This window comes from Castor canadensis, chromosome X (genome assembly GCF_047511655.1).
Source record: "Castor canadensis chromosome X, mCasCan1.hap1v2, whole genome shotgun sequence".
Classification (NCBI taxonomy): Eukaryota; Metazoa; Chordata; class Mammalia; order Rodentia; family Castoridae; genus Castor; species Castor canadensis.
The window spans coordinates 107100450-107119669 of record NC_133405.1 but is presented as its reverse complement, the minus strand read 5'-3'; the positions used below and the strand labels follow the sequence as shown (position 1 = coordinate 107119669).

General features: G+C 42.1%; 1 long non-coding RNA gene across 1 annotated transcript in view; it reads left to right on the top strand.

Moving 5' to 3' along the window:
• Positions 1 to 19220, top strand: part of LOC141419856 (uncharacterized) — an 83239-nt gene that overhangs the window by 29453 nt on the left and 34566 nt on the right. The window contains exon 3 of the long non-coding RNA XR_012444564.1: positions 1975 to 2070. This is a non-coding gene — a long non-coding RNA (uncharacterized lncRNA). The remainder of the gene's footprint in view (positions 1 to 1974; positions 2071 to 19220) is intronic.

The following is a 19220-nucleotide window of genomic DNA, read 5'->3' as shown; positions in this document are numbered from 1 at the left end:
TTGAGCTTCAATCAGGATGACTGAGAAAACCACTGAAGTGTCTGACAGCTCATTAGAGATCAGAATATGTTTTCTGAAACGTAGACAGAAGCCCCAGATATAATTTAAGTCCAAGTTCTAGGAAATTTTAAAATTATAATTTTGCATACGTGGATTCGTAACTATAAATTTCCTACTGGTTGAACCTTAAGAACTCAAATGTAAAAAGGCACTTATTGTCTTTTATTGTCTCCATAAATGTATTACAAAGCACTTTAGTTTTTTTGTGTGTGTATGTGTATACCTATGCACATACATCGAGGAAGGGACAATTCAAGAATCATCTTGGAGCATGGACTTTCCAGAAGCTCTCAAAGTACAGGACATTTAGCCAAAAAGTCTGGCTCACTGTATGATTTTTGGATAAGTTCCTTCCCTTCCCATTGCCTCAGGTCCTAACCTGTGAAATGAGGGCAACAATATCTATTTTGTTGGGAGGCTAAGATTGAATGGGGTCATTTGTGTTAACACCTGGCTCTCTGATCTTCTGGTTGCAAATATACAGCTCGTGGTGGCCATTGTTTCACCAACACAGCAGTACCCTGTGGAGGGTGTCCCGATATGGTTCCATGAAATGTCAAGGATACTTGAACTGCTCAGATGTGATCTACTGTGGCTTAGGGCTTGGCTTGTAGTCCCTTTTGCAGCCTTAAGGAAAAGCCAATCAGGACAGAATGGGGAGAGATGGCTACAAAAATCAGGGCTTGGCAAAGTTATCTGGGTATAACCATTGGTGGGCCTTGCCTCACTAAAGGGTTGTTCTTGGAAAAAATGTTACTGTCTCAGAAGAAAGAAAATAACTACAGATAGCTTTTCAACTGAAAATTTACCACTTGCCCCCAAAGGAAACATCAAATAGGGTCTTGCTAACGTTATATTCATTTAAAATATATTTTTGTTTTTCTCTGTTCTATGACTGTTTTGCCCTTTTGGATCTCGATAACATTCAATTCATTCATTTTCATTTTATTTCAGAAATACTAAGATGAGGGCTAGGTATGTGATGCATGCCTGTAATCTCAGGTATTCAAGAGGCAGAGGCAGGAGAATGGCAGTTGGAGGCTAGCCAAGCAAAAGCACGAGACCCTATCTGAAAAACAAACTAAAGACAAAAGGAGTGGGGGATAGCTGAAGTGGTGGAGTGCTTGCCTAGCAAGTATGAGGCCCTGAATTCAATCCCCCCAAAAGAAAAAGAAATACTAGTATGAGAAGTGACTATGACTCCCAATATTTCTGTCCCATTCCCTTACATGTTTTAAAAAAATTCTTCAATTGACTCTTCAGTGTATATCCTTGTCAAAATCCCCTGGAGAAATTGCTGGAACCCACAGAATTGCTAAATTCTCAGAGCATCTGGGATGGAGGCTGAGAAACTGCATTTCTATAAGGTGCTGCTGATGCTGCTGGCTTGGGGACCACATCAGGAGAACCTCTGTCCTAACAGATTCTACCATCTACTTATTTCTGGTAGTTTTTGAGGAAGGACCAGGCAGCGACAGAGCCTTTCTCTGGGCCTGCAGGAGTGATGGGGAGTAGAATGGCTCACCAGCTTGTTCCAACCCTCTCTCTTGCCTATAGAAGCTCCAGAGCGACCGCTGACAGAGGGAACCCTGGGTTGGGTGGACCTTTGGTCTCCCCTGCACAGCATCTCTGCTGATTCTTGTGTCTGTCCTTGTCCAAAAACAGTCATGACTGCAGTAGCCCCAGGGTGCTCTCACGTTTCAAGTCTCGATCCCTCGTGCCCCTTCCCACCCTCCTCTCACCCAAATAGCCTTTCCCCTCTCAGATCCCTGATCTTTGGCTTTTCCCTGTCTTCTGCCAGTTGCTCCCAGCGAGCTCTTGGTACAGGATGGATGGGCTTCTTAATAACCCTGGCGGGCCGCTGTGGGCCAGGGCCTCCCCTTTGAGGCTGGTGTGTCTTTGATTTCTACACAGATTAGCAGCACACAGAAGTGAAGCCCGTGGAAAAGGCTGGAGGGAAAGGACGAGCTCTCTGCATGACACATGCTTGTAGTGCACCGTGACTGGCAGGTAAGGGAAAATCTATTTGCAGCGCCCAGCAAGCTAGATGCTTGTTCTGAAGATCCTGCATGGCCTAAAAACACAAAGGGCGAGAGTGAGAGAAAGGAAACTTTAGCATGGAATATTTTCAAAAACAGTAAAAATAGAAAGGCCTTTGGTAAATGAGTCGCCAGTTGCTGTCCCACTCACCACCTACAGGGCTTTTAGGATTCTCAGCAGACAGCCAATAGCCTGTGTGACAGGGACAGTGACATTGTTTCTGGGAATGGAGTCTAGCCACCAATAGATGGATGGCAGAGGCAAGTGTGGAGAGATGAAAGTACCATGTGGTGGGTTGAATTGATTGGGATTGACAATAAGCCGGTCTGGGAATTAATGATGTCCGATAGATGTGGGGTTTGCCTCTGACTTGAACCACTTTGTCAGGCTTGCTTAACCTCAGTCTCAAATCAGGGAGACTGTGGAGTCTGACACAGGACACTGATTCTGCTCCTCTCTTTTTGGGATGCTGGGATGTGGCACCGCCCTCTTCCCCCGGAGCCTCTTCATTCATTCTTGGCTCTGGCAGATGAAAGGTTTGCTTTGGTTTCATTCTTACTCCTTCCCTAGGAAATGCCTGAATTGGTGAAATAAACAAATATCCTCCCCATCCATGGGTGAGTTGTCTTGGTCAAGGTCCTCATAGGCAACTGGATCTGGTCCAGCACTGGCAGGATCTGAGAACAAGGGAAGCTGGGCCACGTCAACACAAGGGTTACCTTCTCTCTCTGCCAAGTCCTGGTAGATAAGTGGTGCCTGAGAAAAGAGCTGCATTATGCAGAGGAGGAAACTGGCCTTCTGCTATCTAAGGGAGTCAACAATGCAACCAGGATATGCCAAGTGAGAGGGGTTTAGAATGGAGACATGTGTTCTCCAAGAGATAGTTCCCTGGGGAACCAAACACAGAAATGTAGGCTGCACACTCTGGAGGCAATCGGATTTACTCTCTAGCTCCTTTATAGCAGCAGAAGCAAAGAGAACCCACAGTAAATGTCTACCAGTTGAGTAAATGTGTGATGGACTTGGTTAGCACTCATGCAAAACCATGACACTTCTTGTCATGGCTGTTGCATTTGCTGGGAGAGTTTTCAGTGAGGGGTGCAACTGTTTTAGGGTACTTTAAGAACTGGTTGGTTATCATCTCAACTGTGTCTGATCACACATTCCTAGCCATCAAGTTACCAACTGATGCCAGGGGTAAGGACCAGCTCCACCCACAGAGACAGTTGTCAACAATGTCATATACCCAAGCATGACCTTAAGCTGCCTTCACAGTTTGATCCTGTCCTGCTCAACCTGTGATACTGTTGTTAGGCCTGTGCATGTTTGAGAACGCCTCTTGTCACAAATTGGTTTGCTACATATTAAGGTGGCTGAATTTTCATGGCACTCTGAGAATTTCAGAAGACTCAGTATCATGGATATTCTTAAGATGTAAAACGTTGCATCGTATTAAATGCACCAAAACCAGTTCAGGATATATGGAGGTACTTAGTTGAACAGATAATTTAGATAAAACTTTACCTCTGATGGAGTTGACTTTGGAGGTGGAAGACTGGAGGACCTTCCAGTGTCCTTTGAAAAGTTTTGTCAGTAGGTTTTGTAAGGTACACCTAAGAGTAGGAAACATTTAGGAAGTATCAATATGGAAGGTTCAGAGAAATTAAGTGACTTTCTCAAGGCTCATCAGTAGTTGAAGGCCTCCTGGTGTTAAAATTAGCAACCTGGGCTTAGAGTAAAAGACAAACTCATAGGTCTTTCAATGGCATCATACTCCTTTCCATGGCTGAGTATCCATGATTTCAAGAGCAAAAATGGTTAGGAATTTTATGTAAGAGGACATTATTGAGTATCTTTTGTGTGCCTTGCATGGTGCTAGGTACTTCATATACATGAGTATAACCAATTCTTAAAATTCTCCATTTAAGTGAATATTAAAAGCTTGATTTTTCATTTAAGTAAACCAAGTTTCAAAGAAATGGCTAGATCAGCACACTGATTTTAGGCATGTTAATTTCAGTACAAAAGCCATGCTTGGTCTACGTTGTCACATACCAAACTGCCAACCAGATTAGTTCAGAGAGCTCAATAGATGGGCCTGGTTTTGCTCTTGACAAATGCTAGAATACAAGGTAAAAGAAGGGGGAGGTCACAGTGGCCTTGGTATGACAACAGAAGGCTGTGCATTCTTTCTTTGGTGATTAGCAAAGCCCTAACAAAATAAAGTTCTAGCACAGAATCAGAAATCATAAAACCTAAGACATGAAATATTATTTGCCTACCTTCTGTCTCCAATTCACCTTTTGAATGAACTCCTAAAATATTTGCAGAGTGACTGAATGAATAAAAATTAAAAACTTATTTTGAAGAGTACCAGTGTGTGAAAGAGGGACTAATAGAAGGAAATTAAAAGAAGGCAGTTTTAAGCTAAAAGGAAGAACTTTCTAGCAAATGGATCTGTATGACTGTGGAGTGAATTGCTTCAGAATGAGCCAAGTTCTCTTTCTTGGATGTGCTTAAACAGAAATTTGGAAGTACTTTGACATTTGGATACATTTTGTATTGTATGATCTCTTAGGGCCTCGAAAGATCTGAGAGTTCTTGACATGTGACACCAACAGTGAGATGATCAATAATTGACCAGGCTCCTGGACTTTTCTAATCTGTCATCACACGGCACCTTTGCTTAGCTTACACATCATCTCCATCAATTCTGATGGAAGCTGTAGTGAGCCTTAATCTGTCTTCAGTTGGAAACAGATTTAGGTCTTATCTGAGCCAACCATAGTCTACTATACAATGCCAGAAGAAGGATTTGGGGATAAGATACAAGCCAGAGTGTGCGTAGTCCTACTTGAGGCGTAGAAGATTTAAAGGGAGGAATAGGTAGAAGCCACAAGGAGGCAGAATTGTCCGAGTCGTTTGGAGATAGTAACTGGTGGCCTAGCTCAGGTCAGCTATGACGAGAGCTATGAAATGACACAGATGTCACATGGATGGTCAGATCTTGCCTTTTAAACTTCCCTTCCAATCAAAGACTGTACAGTTTTAAATGGAGAGCCATTTAGAAATAGAAGCTCTTCTGTCTGCCATGTGAACAGGTGAGGGAAACCCTTAGCATGTTCTCCCAAGTAATATATCTATAAAATGAAACATGCTCATCCTAGGACCTGGCAATCAATGTCTGGGTATGTACCAAAAAGAAATGGAAATTTTATATTTTCCAAAAGTCATTTTAAAGAAGATTTATCATAGTATTTTTATAATAGCCACAACTGGAAATAACCTATAATGTCCGTCATAGTAGAATGGTCAAGTAAATTGTATATTCATAAATGAAATATGATGCAGCATTGAAAAAGTAGTGAGTACTGATATTGAAGCAACATTGCTGTGGTTCATGGACATAATACTGAGTGACAGATATTAGACACACAACAAATAGCTACTGCACAAGTCCATTTATATGAAGGCCTCAAATGGCAAAAATAATCTATGGTGAGAACAGTATGAACAGTGGTTATGTTTTAAAGAGAGAAGATTGATTGAGATGGGATATGAAGACAACTTAAGATTCCTGGGAAATTTCTGTCTCTTGGTCTGATGGTGAACTACCATAACAAAAATTCATGGAACTGATTTTTTTCATTTAGTACATGTAAGTTATATCTCAGTTTCTAAAAATTTTGAAAAGATATAGTCATTTCTTATTCCTGGAGACTGGGTTATACTGGATTCTTCCACCATTCCTTGTTAAGAGAAAATCTTGCCATCCTGCTGCTTTGATAAACTGGTTCTAAAACAAAAGAAATTACTGTACCAATGCCAGTGCATCCACTAATTATGGAAGGTACTCATCAAAACATTGTTATTATTATGTGGATTTCAAAATGCCCTGAATCAAAGTTTGGCTCCCAGATCCAACTTCTATTATGAGCTCCACTACCTATCAGTTGTGGATAAACAATGGTTTTGTCTTTGGGGGGCCTCAATTTTCTCAGGAATGAAATGGAGAATCATTCACTCATTGAGAAAGTATTTATTGAGTGCCTACTATGTGCAAAGTACTGAGTTAGACATGTATGGGAAACAGATAAATCAGTCTCTTTCAGAGTTGAGAGCTTTGAGCTAATAGATGTAAAATTGTACAAGGGGAAAGACCTCCCATAACACAAGAATTTGCCATTAGGACATAGCAATTGTAGTCAAGGCTACATGCAGCATAACAGAGTAATTCTTTACCCCAGGAAATTAATGCTTTTGTTAAAATATTATTCTGTGTATATAAATATTTTCATCTAATTGGAAAATTGACTCTGAAGTGAGACTTTCAATTTCAAAAATCCCTTTCGATGTTAATGTGTTATGAATTGAGAAGCTTAACATCTACTTTAGTGAGTTGGATATAATACAGTTGTTTGATTTTTGGAAGCCAAATATGTTTTGTGCTTAGTTACTTTTCCCTGTGCTAAAAAACTACAAAATGTCACAAATGGAAAAAAATAAATATAGTATGACATCATTTTATGGGTTCTAAAACATGCAAACGAATAATATGATTGTTTCTGGATCTATGCAAGCACCTATGGTAGAAGTAATAATAGCATCAAGCAGTGCCTGCGATGAACAGTGTGAAGTTGTTAGAGAGTGTGTCTTAGAATGGGTGTCCCCAGAGCATAGCCTGAGACCAGGACTTTGGTGCACAGTGATTAAGGGTCAGAGTGTAATCCAGAGAGCAGGAAGAGGGAAACAAGAAGAGGGGAAAAGCCTAGAAAAACTATGTTGTTGAGGTCACTGCTATAACCAAAAGGGCTCAACTCTACCTGGAACTCTTGAAAATTGTCTGTCTTAAAGACTTTCATAAGAACACTAGGTTTCACATCCATAGAGTCAACCCACTTCAGATAGGTAATACTCAGAAAAAAAATTTTCTAGAAAGTTCTCAAAAGCAAAACTTGAATCTTCTGTGGGTCAAGTGCCATGCCAAATCCATACAAATAAAGTGGCATGCAGGCACACAGCTGTTACCTCCTGCCACTTCACAGATCCTTGGGCTCTCTCTAGCACTCATTTAAGCACTGTTTGCTTTAAGTCTTGTGTGTGTTTCTGCAAATGCACTGGGATGATATTGCTGATGTAGTAGAAGAAAAATGGTGCTTAAGGAAGTGGTGGTGCTACCAATGACCATGGAAAGGAGTATTGGTGGTTGGCCCACTGGGAACGGGAAAGACTGTCCTTGCTGTTGCTAAAGCAGTGGCTACAGAAGGCAAGACAAAATTCTTCAGATGTTTTCTTGTCAACTCTGACTTCCAAATACAGAGGAGAGTCTGAGAAACTTGTTCACCTTCTGTATGAAGCTGTGAATGTTTGAGACAGCTCTAATAATGATTCTTTGCCTCTAAAAGGGGAGAAAGTGGGTTGTAACTTTCTCAGTGTATAGATCAGCTAGGCAGGATGACATTCTGCCCAGAGTATGATTGCTGTGCCCTGAAGCCAACGTCCTTTACGAACATGAGTAATGAGTTTCTCTGTCTCTTTTCCTCCAGAGGTTGAGTAACATCTGCTGGTTTCTGGGCATGCTCCTGTAATGGGATAAGAGTTACTAGTATGCTATAAAAATCTGAACTAATCGTGCTTTTCAAACCAGTAGGCTTAGTTATGATATGGTAAATGCAGCCAAAAGATGAGAACTGTAAGTAGTTGTGGACCTCAGATCACTTCTACTCTATTAACTATACAAATACCTTGAGTTTAATGACCCAGTCTTTGGGTTAATTTCTTTGCTTCTTATTTTGAGTTTTGTCTTTATTCCACCTCACAAATCTGGGTGCCAGCAGGAAAAATGTAATTCCACAACTCCTGGTTGTGTTTGGGCTGAATTCAACCTCTGTTTGTACTTCAGAATTGTTCAACTTCACTGATTACTTCTAAGATACAGTGTGGCTATATGCATTAGGGTAGTTATACTATTATGTGGTGATAGAGACATAAATTCTCCATTGTGGTGGATAAGACTTTAGATGACCATGTTCAACCTTCCTAAGCTTAAAATAAAACAAGCAAGCTAAAGCCTTCAAAAAGTTTAGGCCTCTGATGTTTGCATCTTTACTGAACAGACTCTTTCCTTGTTATTATTCCCTACACAATACAGTATAACAACTATTTACATAGCATTTACATTGTATTGGGTAGTATAAGTCACATGGAGATGATTTAAGATATACAAGAAGATTTGAGTAGGTTCTATGCAAATACAACACCATTCTATATGAGACTTAAACATCTGTGGATTTTGGCATCTGTGTGTGTGCACGCCCTACAACCAATGAGGGATGACTATCTACTGGCTCTGTTCCCATCAGGGGATGTTCTTCCCCGAGATGTTCATTTCCCCACACTTCCTTGATGTGCCTGTGAGGGTTGAATGTACACTTGAGGATTTTGTGGAAAGCCTTTGCAGTGATGTCACTTGGGCCCTGAAAGTGGGGTACTGCCAGCATGTGTGAAACAGAGAGTGAGGGACTAATGACATGTGACACAGGACACCAATCACCTCTGTTCTAAGTTCTTACCCCTGGCAAAAGTGGAAAAGATATAAGAAAAGCCCAACAGGGAGCGTCAGTGGCTCTCTAATGTTTTATTTCTCAAGAAAATGTGTGAAGAAAATATGATAAAATGTGGATGTTTAACAAAGCTGGAGAGCAGATGTATGGGTGTTCATTATATTATTTTTGATACTTTTCTGTATTCTCGAACTATTTCAAATTTAAAAAAAAATTAGGTTGCATCCGTATTAATTTGTCTCAGGAAAGCTCTGATTGAATAATTATGCAGAGCAGTTATGTGTCAAATAGTAATATAATTTGCCACTAGTTCTTAAATTAAGTTAATGTACCTAAGTATAATTTCGGTGGAATTTGACTAACAAAATATTGAGTTTTATCTAAAATGTCATGGTTTAATTTTTATTCTAGTTGAGAGATCTCACTTGATAAACTTTTGATTATATTTCCAGTTGTCTTACTAGAGCACTTTGTAAATGGGGTGATTTATCCATTTTCTGGTTCGGAAAACTGTAACTCTGAGGAATTTACTAATTCATTTGAGATCATTCAGCAGTAGAAAGGCAGGAGAACAATGCAGAGCTCTGCCCTCTTATTTTAATCTGTGACCCCTTTTCCTGTTTCACCTAAATCTTTAAAAAAGCAACCAAAAAAGATCAACAGAGCAATCTAGGGTACCATCTGGAGTACTCATGTGTGTGATTGGGTCAACATAGGGGCATGAGCCAGAGGGGCCCATGAGTTTCATAATCTAACAACGATATGAATAAACATACCAGTCCTATCAGCCCATCCAGCTCTCCCAAGTGTGAGGCAACAGCCACTGTGGGTTTTGCCTACAGAATATCAGCTGCAGCCACCACCACGCAGCTGTTTACCGAGCAACCACAGTGTGCAGGGACTGTGTTAGCACACCTCATTTCCAGACTCTGCCAAGGTTACCAGTTCCTCTTAACCTTTCCTTAGATGTGTGCGCACTGCATTTTGTCCCCTGAGGTCGACAACTCCTTGTCCAAGGGCAATTTGTTTGTAGCAGGAGGTGTTTCAAAGAGCAAGCAAACTCAAACCTGACAACCACAAAAACCAATACAGCCCAACCTTGAGGAAAGGCCCCTTTTGTAAGGTCACTTCTGAGATCTCATAGCTCCACTCAAGTTAAACATTTCAAGTGGTTGAACTTGCAACTTGGGCTTAGATCCTTATTTTCTGGAAGGAAGTTGATTGGCTGCTTCACTGGTTAACGGGCAAATACTGCAGAATAACAGCTGCAGACCTCTGGGCCTTTGACACTTAGGATGGATGGAAAATGCCATTTGTATCCCCTGATTTGCATGTAAAAAGCCCAGTGCAAAATTATAACGGAAGGGATTATTTTTCTTCTGCCTCTTCTAGCTGAATGGCATTTTAATTGAGGCATTCTTGTGGCACAAAGGCAAGTGTCCTGGCCTCCTATATGTACTTTCCAGACCCATTGCTGAACCCATGAACAGTTAAATATCCCCTTCCATCATGCCCACCCCTGAGAGGTACACCCTAATTTTCCAAAGTGCTCTTCAACAGTTGGCAACCCCAAATGCTTCCATTTGGTCTTTGAGTTGTCAGAGCAGGCAGTATCAGAACTGGGGAGTTCTGAATTTCCCAGAAGAACCAGGTTCTCTGACAGTAGTCTGGTAGAGACCCAGATGGAGAAAGCTGGGTACTCTAGATGTCTGTGTTCTGGGCCACATACCATTGTTTGAGTTTTTCTCTTACTTTTCATTACCATCCAATTTCTCCTTCTGTCTCACTTGGCTATGTTCCCTTTCCCCAACAAGAGGGCACTTCCTAATAAACTTCCTGCACACTAATCACTTAATCAGAGTCAGCATCCTGGGGAACTGGACCTGTGACAAGGTCCAGGAATCACTTCTGTCCTGTTCCTTTTCTTATCTGCACCTATACAATGAGTCACTGAGTCAATGAGAACTTGACTTTTGTTGATTGTGACTTTGGAACATGACTTGAATGCAGCCATGGATTCCCACTCTAGTCTCTGCAGTTATGGTCCAGATGTCTGTGACAGCCTCCTAACCGCTCACAGACTCCTGCTTTGCCCCTTTGAAACACGTTCTTCCCATTGCAGACAGAGTGATATTTCTAAAGATAAATCTGATCTTGCCATTACCAATAGCTTCCTATTACCCTAAAGATAAAGTTCTTAATGTGACTTTGACCTTCAAGACCTCTAGCCCCTAAGATCCATCCAGCATGTCTCCCCAGGTGTGTGCTGTGCTCCAGCTAAAGTGAACTAATTGCTGTTTCCTAAATTGACCACAATGTGGGACCTTGTGGCCTACTCCTTCTTTTGCTTACAGGTTTGCTCTTCCACCTCCACCTACCACACACAGATGCACACACACATACACATAGGCACATAAAAACACTGCTCTTTCTTAGAAGGATTCTGTGACCACAGTGCCACAGTGCCCCAGGGACCTCCACAGCCCCGCTTTGGTATTCCACAAGTGAAGCATGTCTTAGGTTGGATTTCCCAGGAAAGCACACTGAAGTGAAGAGTCCTAGGAAAGTGATTTGCTAAGAAGTATTTCCAAGGATAACAGGTAGAGGAGTGAGGAAGTAGGAGACAGAAGAGGAGGAAGCAGAGTTAGGTGTATTATTCTTCCAAGTCCCCCAGAGGGTGGATAACTTTGATTCAGTCCTGGGGGAGCTCTAGAGACAGTGAAGGCTACACCTCAGTATAGTCTCACACAGGGAGCAGGGAGCTGTAGTATGTACACTTACACTTACTTTATACTTACATTTATGCACCTATCATTCATTCATTAAGACAAGGAGAAAGCAAAGTTCCCAGCTTTTCTGGCTTTCTGAGTTGAAGGCAAAGCAGGCTCCATTCAGCATCCTGGGGGCAGTGCTCTGGCAAAGAGACTGGGGTGATCTCTGTGCAATTAAACCATCTTGAGGGTAGGCTCATGGGGAACTGGTAAAGGAGTCCAGAGAATGTGTATGGAGACTAGCTCTTACCACACCAGGCTGTCATGCCCTGGTAACTGCCTATAGCATCCTGCCCCACAAGGCAGTGGGCTCTGATCTCACAGGGCATGCGTGCTCACAATGGAAGCCTAGTACAGATTAGGTACTCATAGGTGTTTGTTCAATGAATGGATGGATAGATGGATGGATAGGTGGATGGATGGATGAATGACTTCTCACAGCACCCTTTAAAATAGGGACCTTCTACAGTCAGCCCCAGCACACAGATACAATTTTCTTATGTTTGAATATAGGCTGTTCTTCTTGTGAGAGACCACACCACGCACTTGGTAAAGCGGATTCTTTTCCGCCCTGCCAGTTCAACAGGTCTGGAGCCAGCCAGTGCATCGGGCTCTGTGATGCGAAAGCAGTAGGTCCTCAAGTGAGGGCAGCCAGGAGCAGTGGCCTGCCAGTCCTGGAAGGGGATGTTGGAAATAAATCTGCCACCTTCACTGTCACATTTAGTACAGAGGGTGAAAGGAGTTAATTTCCTTGCCCAAAGCCTCACAGGCCGGTTAAAGGTCTGATTGACACATGGCAGAGCTGGGTTATCACCCAGAGTTGGAAGCTCTAGCCTTTTCCCACCTTCCTTTACTCTGTCCCCATTACTTACTGCTGCCCGTTCGCCAAACCTTCTTCCTAATGCTCTGAATACCAAGTTCAACTTTACTGAGGAATACTAGGGATAAAGGAAAACGGATTAATTTTAAATTTGACAAAGGGGGTTGTCAAATTTGCATGCTGGCAAGTGGTATGTAGAATCACAGCGATCTTATTACCATCCAAAAGTCCCCTGTGTCCATGTGTAGCCACCACACTCCGTCCTCCAGCCCCAGGCACCCACTGACCTGCTGTCTGTCACTACAGATTAGCTTTGTTTGTTCTGAAAGGTTAGAGAAATGGCCATCCTACACTGGGCACTCTTTCCTGTTGCCTGGTTTCCATCGGTAAGCATAATTATTTTGAGATTGATCCCTGGTGTTGCATGTCTTGTTTGTTCCTTTTTATTGCTGAATAGTATTTCATTATATCAAAATGTAGACATCCATTCTCCTGTTGCTAGTCTTTGGCTGCTATGAATATAGTTTCTATGGACATTCAATTTTTTGTTTTTTTATGACAGGGTCTCTCTATGTAACCCGGGCTGGCCTGGAACTTGATATCCTTCTGCTTCAGAGAGCTGGGATTACAGGTGTGTAGCACCATGCCTGGCTTATGGGCATTTTTTTTTTTTGGTGATACTGGGGTTTGAACTTGGGGCATTGCACTTGCTAAGCAGGTGCTCTACTGCTTTATGCTGTGGGTATTTTTGAGAGGGAGCCTTGCTTTTTGCTTGAGCCAGACTGGGCCACAATTCTTCCATTTCTGCTTTCCACAGTAGCTGGGACGATAGGCACATGCAAGCATGGATAGCTTTTTTGTTGACATGGCGTTTCGTGAACTTTTGCCTGTGCTGGCCTGGAACTGCAGTCCTCCCAATATCTCCCCCCAAGTAGCTAAGATTACAGGCATGAGCCACTGGTGCCCATCTTCTATGGGCATCCTATACGAGGCTTTGCAAGGATGTATATTTTCATTTCTTTTGAGTAAGTGCCCACAGGTGGCATAATGGGGTCACAGGATGAGTGAGTTTAACTTTGTAAGCAACTGCCAAAGTGGTTTCTAAAGTAACTATACCATTTCACAGGTTCATTAGCAGTGTAGACAAATCCTACTCGCGCTATGTTCTTGACAACACTTGATTTTGTCAGGCTTTTCCATTTTAACCTTTCTAGTAGGTACGTATAGCCACCATACTGGCTTTAATTTGCATTTCAAATTAAACATTTTTCATGTACTTGGTCATTTTTATTTTTCTCTAAAGATATGTCTGCTAAAATATTTTACCCATTTTTAATGGACATATTTATATTCTTATTGAGTTGTAGGAGTTCTATATTCTAGATATAAGTCTTTTGTCAAATATATGTATTATAAATATTTTCTCTTAGTTTGTGGCTTGCTGTTTTTCATTTTCTTAAAGATGTCTTTTGAAAAGCCCACACTTTGCATTTTGATGCAGAGCAATTTTTTTTATGCTCTACACTTTATTTTCTTGTTGACACCTAGGAATCTTCGCCTACTCCGATGTCACAGAGATGTTCTCATTTTTCCTACAAATTTTAGTATTTTAGCTTTAATAGTCAAATCTGTGCTCCACCCTTGAAGCCTTTGAGCCTCCTATAACTCAGAGAGGAATTCCATAACGATGACTGAAGCTGGCTGATCCCACAGACATCTTGCCATTAGGTCAATCTCCTTTTAGGTCTTCAGTGCACCTAGGGTCAGCCTCCAGTAGCACCAAGGTCATGGCCCTGGACATGTAGATCTGCAGAATGACATTTAATGAAGTGCTCTCAGAAGCCCAGTGGATCACTGGCAGTGGGAATGTAGGACAACCTTTTGACCTTTCTGAGACTGCCTATTATCTGTAAAATGGGAATGGCTAAAACTCCCTTCAGGACTGTTGCCAGGGTGGAAGGAGGGGCTCTATACAAGAAGCATGTAGCAGAGTCTCTCCCATGGGAGTCTCCCTTACTGCAGCTGCTGCTGCCACCCCTGTGTTGTCTGAGTATTGTTTGACTGTCAGACAGATGGTCCGGCCTGCATTTTATAAAAGTGTGTGGATGGTAGGCATTGCTGGCCCACTGAAAGCTCATTTGAACATTTTTAAAAATAGAGTTCCCGCTATATTTGGCAGGTCACTGCTCTGGTATGAGGGGACCTTTAGGGCCACGCTGACGAAGCAGCTGAGCATGGCTCAGGGCAGCCACCTGTCAGCCATGAGTCAGGACATCTTTGGCATGCCTCTTGCAAATGTTTTTTAAAATGAGTCCATGTAGGAACTTTCCGTTTATTCTGAGGAACAGGGACAGGTGGGAATTATGGGAAGGCAGGCCTTACTCTTTACTATGACAGCTTGTGGTCACATCATTTCCCTAGCCATCCACAAAGTCAGGGACTGTGCCCCTAAGGGAAATTCAAGAGAGGAAGCAGGATAGAAGTGCATGTGGATGTATTTTAAGTTTTGTAGATTTACTAAGCTTTGGGCTTAGTTTTTTTTAAACCTTACCTGCAAAGTTGAATATACTCTCTTTCCAGAACATTTTCTGGAAAATGATGGTTTAATAGTAGGATTTCTGACTGGGTACCTCGTTCAATTGGTCCTGTGTACACAATGACCACACACAAACCCATTTTTCAAGGTATGTCACCCTCTGTGACTCAGCCTTTCTCACCCATAAAATGGTAATAATAATATCTCATATTTGTGGTGAGGCTAAATTGGTTACTATGAGTGTGTTTTGAAGAGCACCAATTTCATAGCAATAAACAGTACGAGTGTCATCTTTTGTTACTTCCCCTCTGTGGGTGTGCGTGCACACACATTGGGTAGCCAGGGGAGTGTTCACGCTTAACATTTTTCCTTTGGTCAGCAGTGTCTACTTTGGAAGTCTTTAAGTAGTAGGCAATTACTAATTAACAACAGCTAGGATCCCTGCTAACCTTTTTCTTTAAATGTACTGAAAGTCTCCTTGCTTTATAAAACAACATTTCACCAAATGTCTACCCTTCATCTTGCCCCTGAACCCCAGGCAAATTCTTCTGAGCTTCAGAAAGTTTTTGGTTGAGTCTGTCAGAAGAACATTAGTTGCTGGTACTTGCACCCACGTGAAAAACACCTCCCCTGCCTTCCCAGCTGTTTGTCCCTCTACTGTGTGCACCTCTATCTCTCTTGCCCCATTCACCCAAACCTACTCTACTGTTCATCATCCAAAGTGTCCAGCCAAGGCAGTTGGAAAGTGGACTCCATTGTTTGGGTTACTGTTCCTCCTGCCCCAGAGCAATGCCCAGCTGCACAATAACTACTGTAGCTCAGTTGCTAACACTGCATGAAGCTGTAAATGAGGAAGCATGCACAGAAGACACTGAGAGGCTTCCTTGGGAGTACATGTGAGTCAGTGTCATGGGGAACCCCCAAAAATAGCTTGGAGAAGAGGGAATATTTTCAAGGTAGTAATTCTAACAATTAGGTTGGAGCAGGCTGGTGCCCTAATATTGAGGACAAGGTGGGGCTGCCATCTTATCTGAAGTCATGAGTTAACAAAAGCTTGTGACATACATTCTAACTTGTGTTTTGCTTATGGGGAGGTAAGAAGAAAATAATTCATTCTTCTTCACATCACCTTATCAAACATGGTTTCTCAGACAGTTCTTTCTAACTTCTGGATGAAATCTCAGGCAAGTCCCGTAGGTTTTCAATCCATTTTAGTCTAAAGTGTAATCTAATTTCAGTAAATAAAACATCCCATTTGGTCTAACCTGAAAACTTCAATCTTTTATTCATTTTCAAGCACCTACTCCCACTCCAGTGTGCCTGTCTCTGAGTGGGACAGTTGATGTCTTCAGTCCTCTTTTCTTTACTTCTTTCACTGCCTGCCCCAGTCTCTAGCTGCCATTTTTAGTCCTCCCATAGTTAGTGCATAGGAAGGGGGAGAGGGTAGGACAGAGAACTTGGCACTGGAAGAGTGCAGTTGTTACTGGAAAGGGCACTTGCCAGTGCAAACAATATTCAAAGTTGATTCTTATTTTGGTACCTCAGGGATTAGCATTACCTGGGAATCTCTCACTAGCAGGCCTCTGATGAGGTGAGCACCCTTTGGCTGGCTTCTCCCTTAGCCTCTGGCTTCGAAGCAGTGCATTTCTTGATGGAGCCAACTGCCCAACTCTCTCCCCTCCTGGGGAAAGCCCAGTTGGGGCCACTCAGTTCTGATCACTGCAGAGTCCACACCTGTCTCAGGGAAATATGTGTGCATTCCAGACCCTCCAGCACTAGTGGTTCACCTGAAGACTTGTACCCTCAGCTTCCTTAGGAGAGAGTCTGATGACTGCCCTTATGTCCCTCCAGCTCCAGGGGGCAGAAGTCAGATTCTCTTAAAGCCACACCACCTGACTTAAAAGTAAAGAAGCACCTTATTCTCCCCAATGTGGTTGGAGGAGCACCAGCAATCTAACTTTCTGTCTCTCCACCTTCAACTTTGAAGGAATTGCTTGGCTTCTCCCATGTAGCCTGGACTTGGGTAATAGGCAAAGTGATCTTATCTGTGGCTGTTTTTTCACTTTGTATAAACTGCTTTGTTGAAGTGCAACATACATACAGCAAAAAGGGCGAATCACAAGTTTAAAGCTTGATGAATTTTCACAAGTGACAGCATTTCACAAGTGAGTATGCTGGTATAACCAACACTTAGGTAAAATGACCAGAACATTGTCAGAACCCCAGATGCCCCTTCATATTCCTGCCTCTCCCTTTCCTTCCCCTCCCTCAAGTGGACTCACTATCCTGACTTCTAAGGTTACAGATTTATTTTGAAAATTAGGAAATTTTAAGAGTGAAAGGTAGCATATGGTACCTGTCCTCCAAATGACTGCCATCAATTCCTTTTCTTCCTGTAAACACACACTTGTGGCTCCATATTTAGAGGTGGTAACCATTTTTACATCCCATTAAATCTGGGCTGGTATCTGACTACTTTGACCCCGAGGTTCTGTGTAGAAAGTCTAGGCTACTCTACTGGAGAGAGGAGTCACATGGGAGGAATATTTCAGTGCCAACCATGTGAGTGAAGAAGGAATCTTGAGTGTTCAGCTCCGTGAAGCTTTCAAATGATTCTTGTCCCAACTGCCATCTGACTACAAATGCCAGTATTCTTGTCCTTGGATCTTTTAAAAGCATTTTTATTAGCATATATTAGTTGCACAGGGGGGTGGATTCATTGTGACATTTCCGCGTACCTACACCATCTCGCTCCCTCATTCCCCTCTCCCTACTTAAAATGATCTCAACAGGTTTCATTGATCTATATCATATGATATATAAAGTGCATAGACCATATTCACCCTCCCTTATCCCTTCCATTCTCCCCATCCCCCACTAGTACCCACCCTCCTCACAAGACCTATTTTACAGTCCTGTCTTTCGTTTTTAATTCCAACGTCAGTGTTCAAAGGGGTTTCTCAATGTATCTCAACTGTGAATATACTGTACTTTGGTCAGATTAACTCCTTTTATTACAACCCTTTACTCTTTCCCTCCCACCCTCCATTATTGCACAGCCTTCAGTACATTTCATTTATGCCTTCTTCCGACACAGATGCAATGTATTTCGATACTTTTGAATCTCTATCGTTCTCTTTTCCTCTCCCCCCTCCCCTAAGTTCCATCAAATTGTCCCACTATTGCAAATATGTTCTCTATATAACCGTGTATATAAGCATATTTATATTTATGTATACATTTACCTTTTGGGTCTATCTTTCACATATGAGAGAAAAAGTGTGATCTTTGTCTTTCTAAACCTGGCTTACTTTACTTACATGATGTTTTCCAGTTCCATCCATTTACCTGCAAACAACATAATTTCATTCTTTTTTATGGCTGAGTAGTACTCCATTGTGTACATATACCACATTTTCTTAATCCATTCATCATTCGTAGGGCACCTGGGCTGTTTCCATAGCCTGGCTGTTGTGAATAGTGCTGCAATAAACATATCACTCTTTCTTTGATCTTTAAGCAGAAATTCCCTTTGGTCCTCACCTTTAACCTCCAAGTGCAAGTAAACATTATCATCTAGAGCAGAATTGCTCACTATCCTTTTCTCCTTTTCCCTAGATGTTTTCTCCCTCTTCAGATAAGCCTTGACTCTCATTTGACCTGTACACACTTGGCACAGAAACCATTCTGTTTCTCCCGCACAGCAAAAAGGCAACTCTTGTTGACTTAGGATGATTCACTGTAATGAGGATGGCTGTCATCACAGGGACATAGAACACAAGATATCATCTGCTCAGAAGCAGACAAAGTTATACAAATGACAGACTGTGGTATGATGCTTAGTGTTGCCTCTGCAGAGGCTCAGGGGTGGCTCTTATAAATTAGGTGCAGTGTCACAGGAGAAAGGCAAGTAAAGTGCCTGCCAGCTCTGCACTGGTTCCATTCTACTTTCCTTCCACTTTTCTGAGGCAAATTGCTGATGGACCCACTTAGCCAAAGCTGGCCAGGAGCCAATGGTGGAGCCATTTCTACTCATCCTTTGGAGAAGAGCTAGTTCTCCTTTTTACAAACTAAGAGGGTGTATTTGCTTATAGGCCTTGACATGAGGCAGCAACATCTCTAGGGGGGACTGCCAATTTTTCTCTTGGAATGGAGCCTTCTTGTATAACTATTTTTTTCAAAGCGGTATAAAAATACAGGCTAATTAAAGGAGAAACAGGCAAAATAGAGATAGGACATCAGCACTTACTGGCATTTATCCTTCCATACTGCCAAATATGAGATGTCATATCAATCTCTATTCAATTTTACTGTTAACATTCTGAGCCCATGATGGTACCACTCGGAACTTTCCTTGTATTTGAACTACAGAGCTTATGATTTATCACTATTTACATGCCTCTGGTATGTGGCTGTAACAGGTCATATTC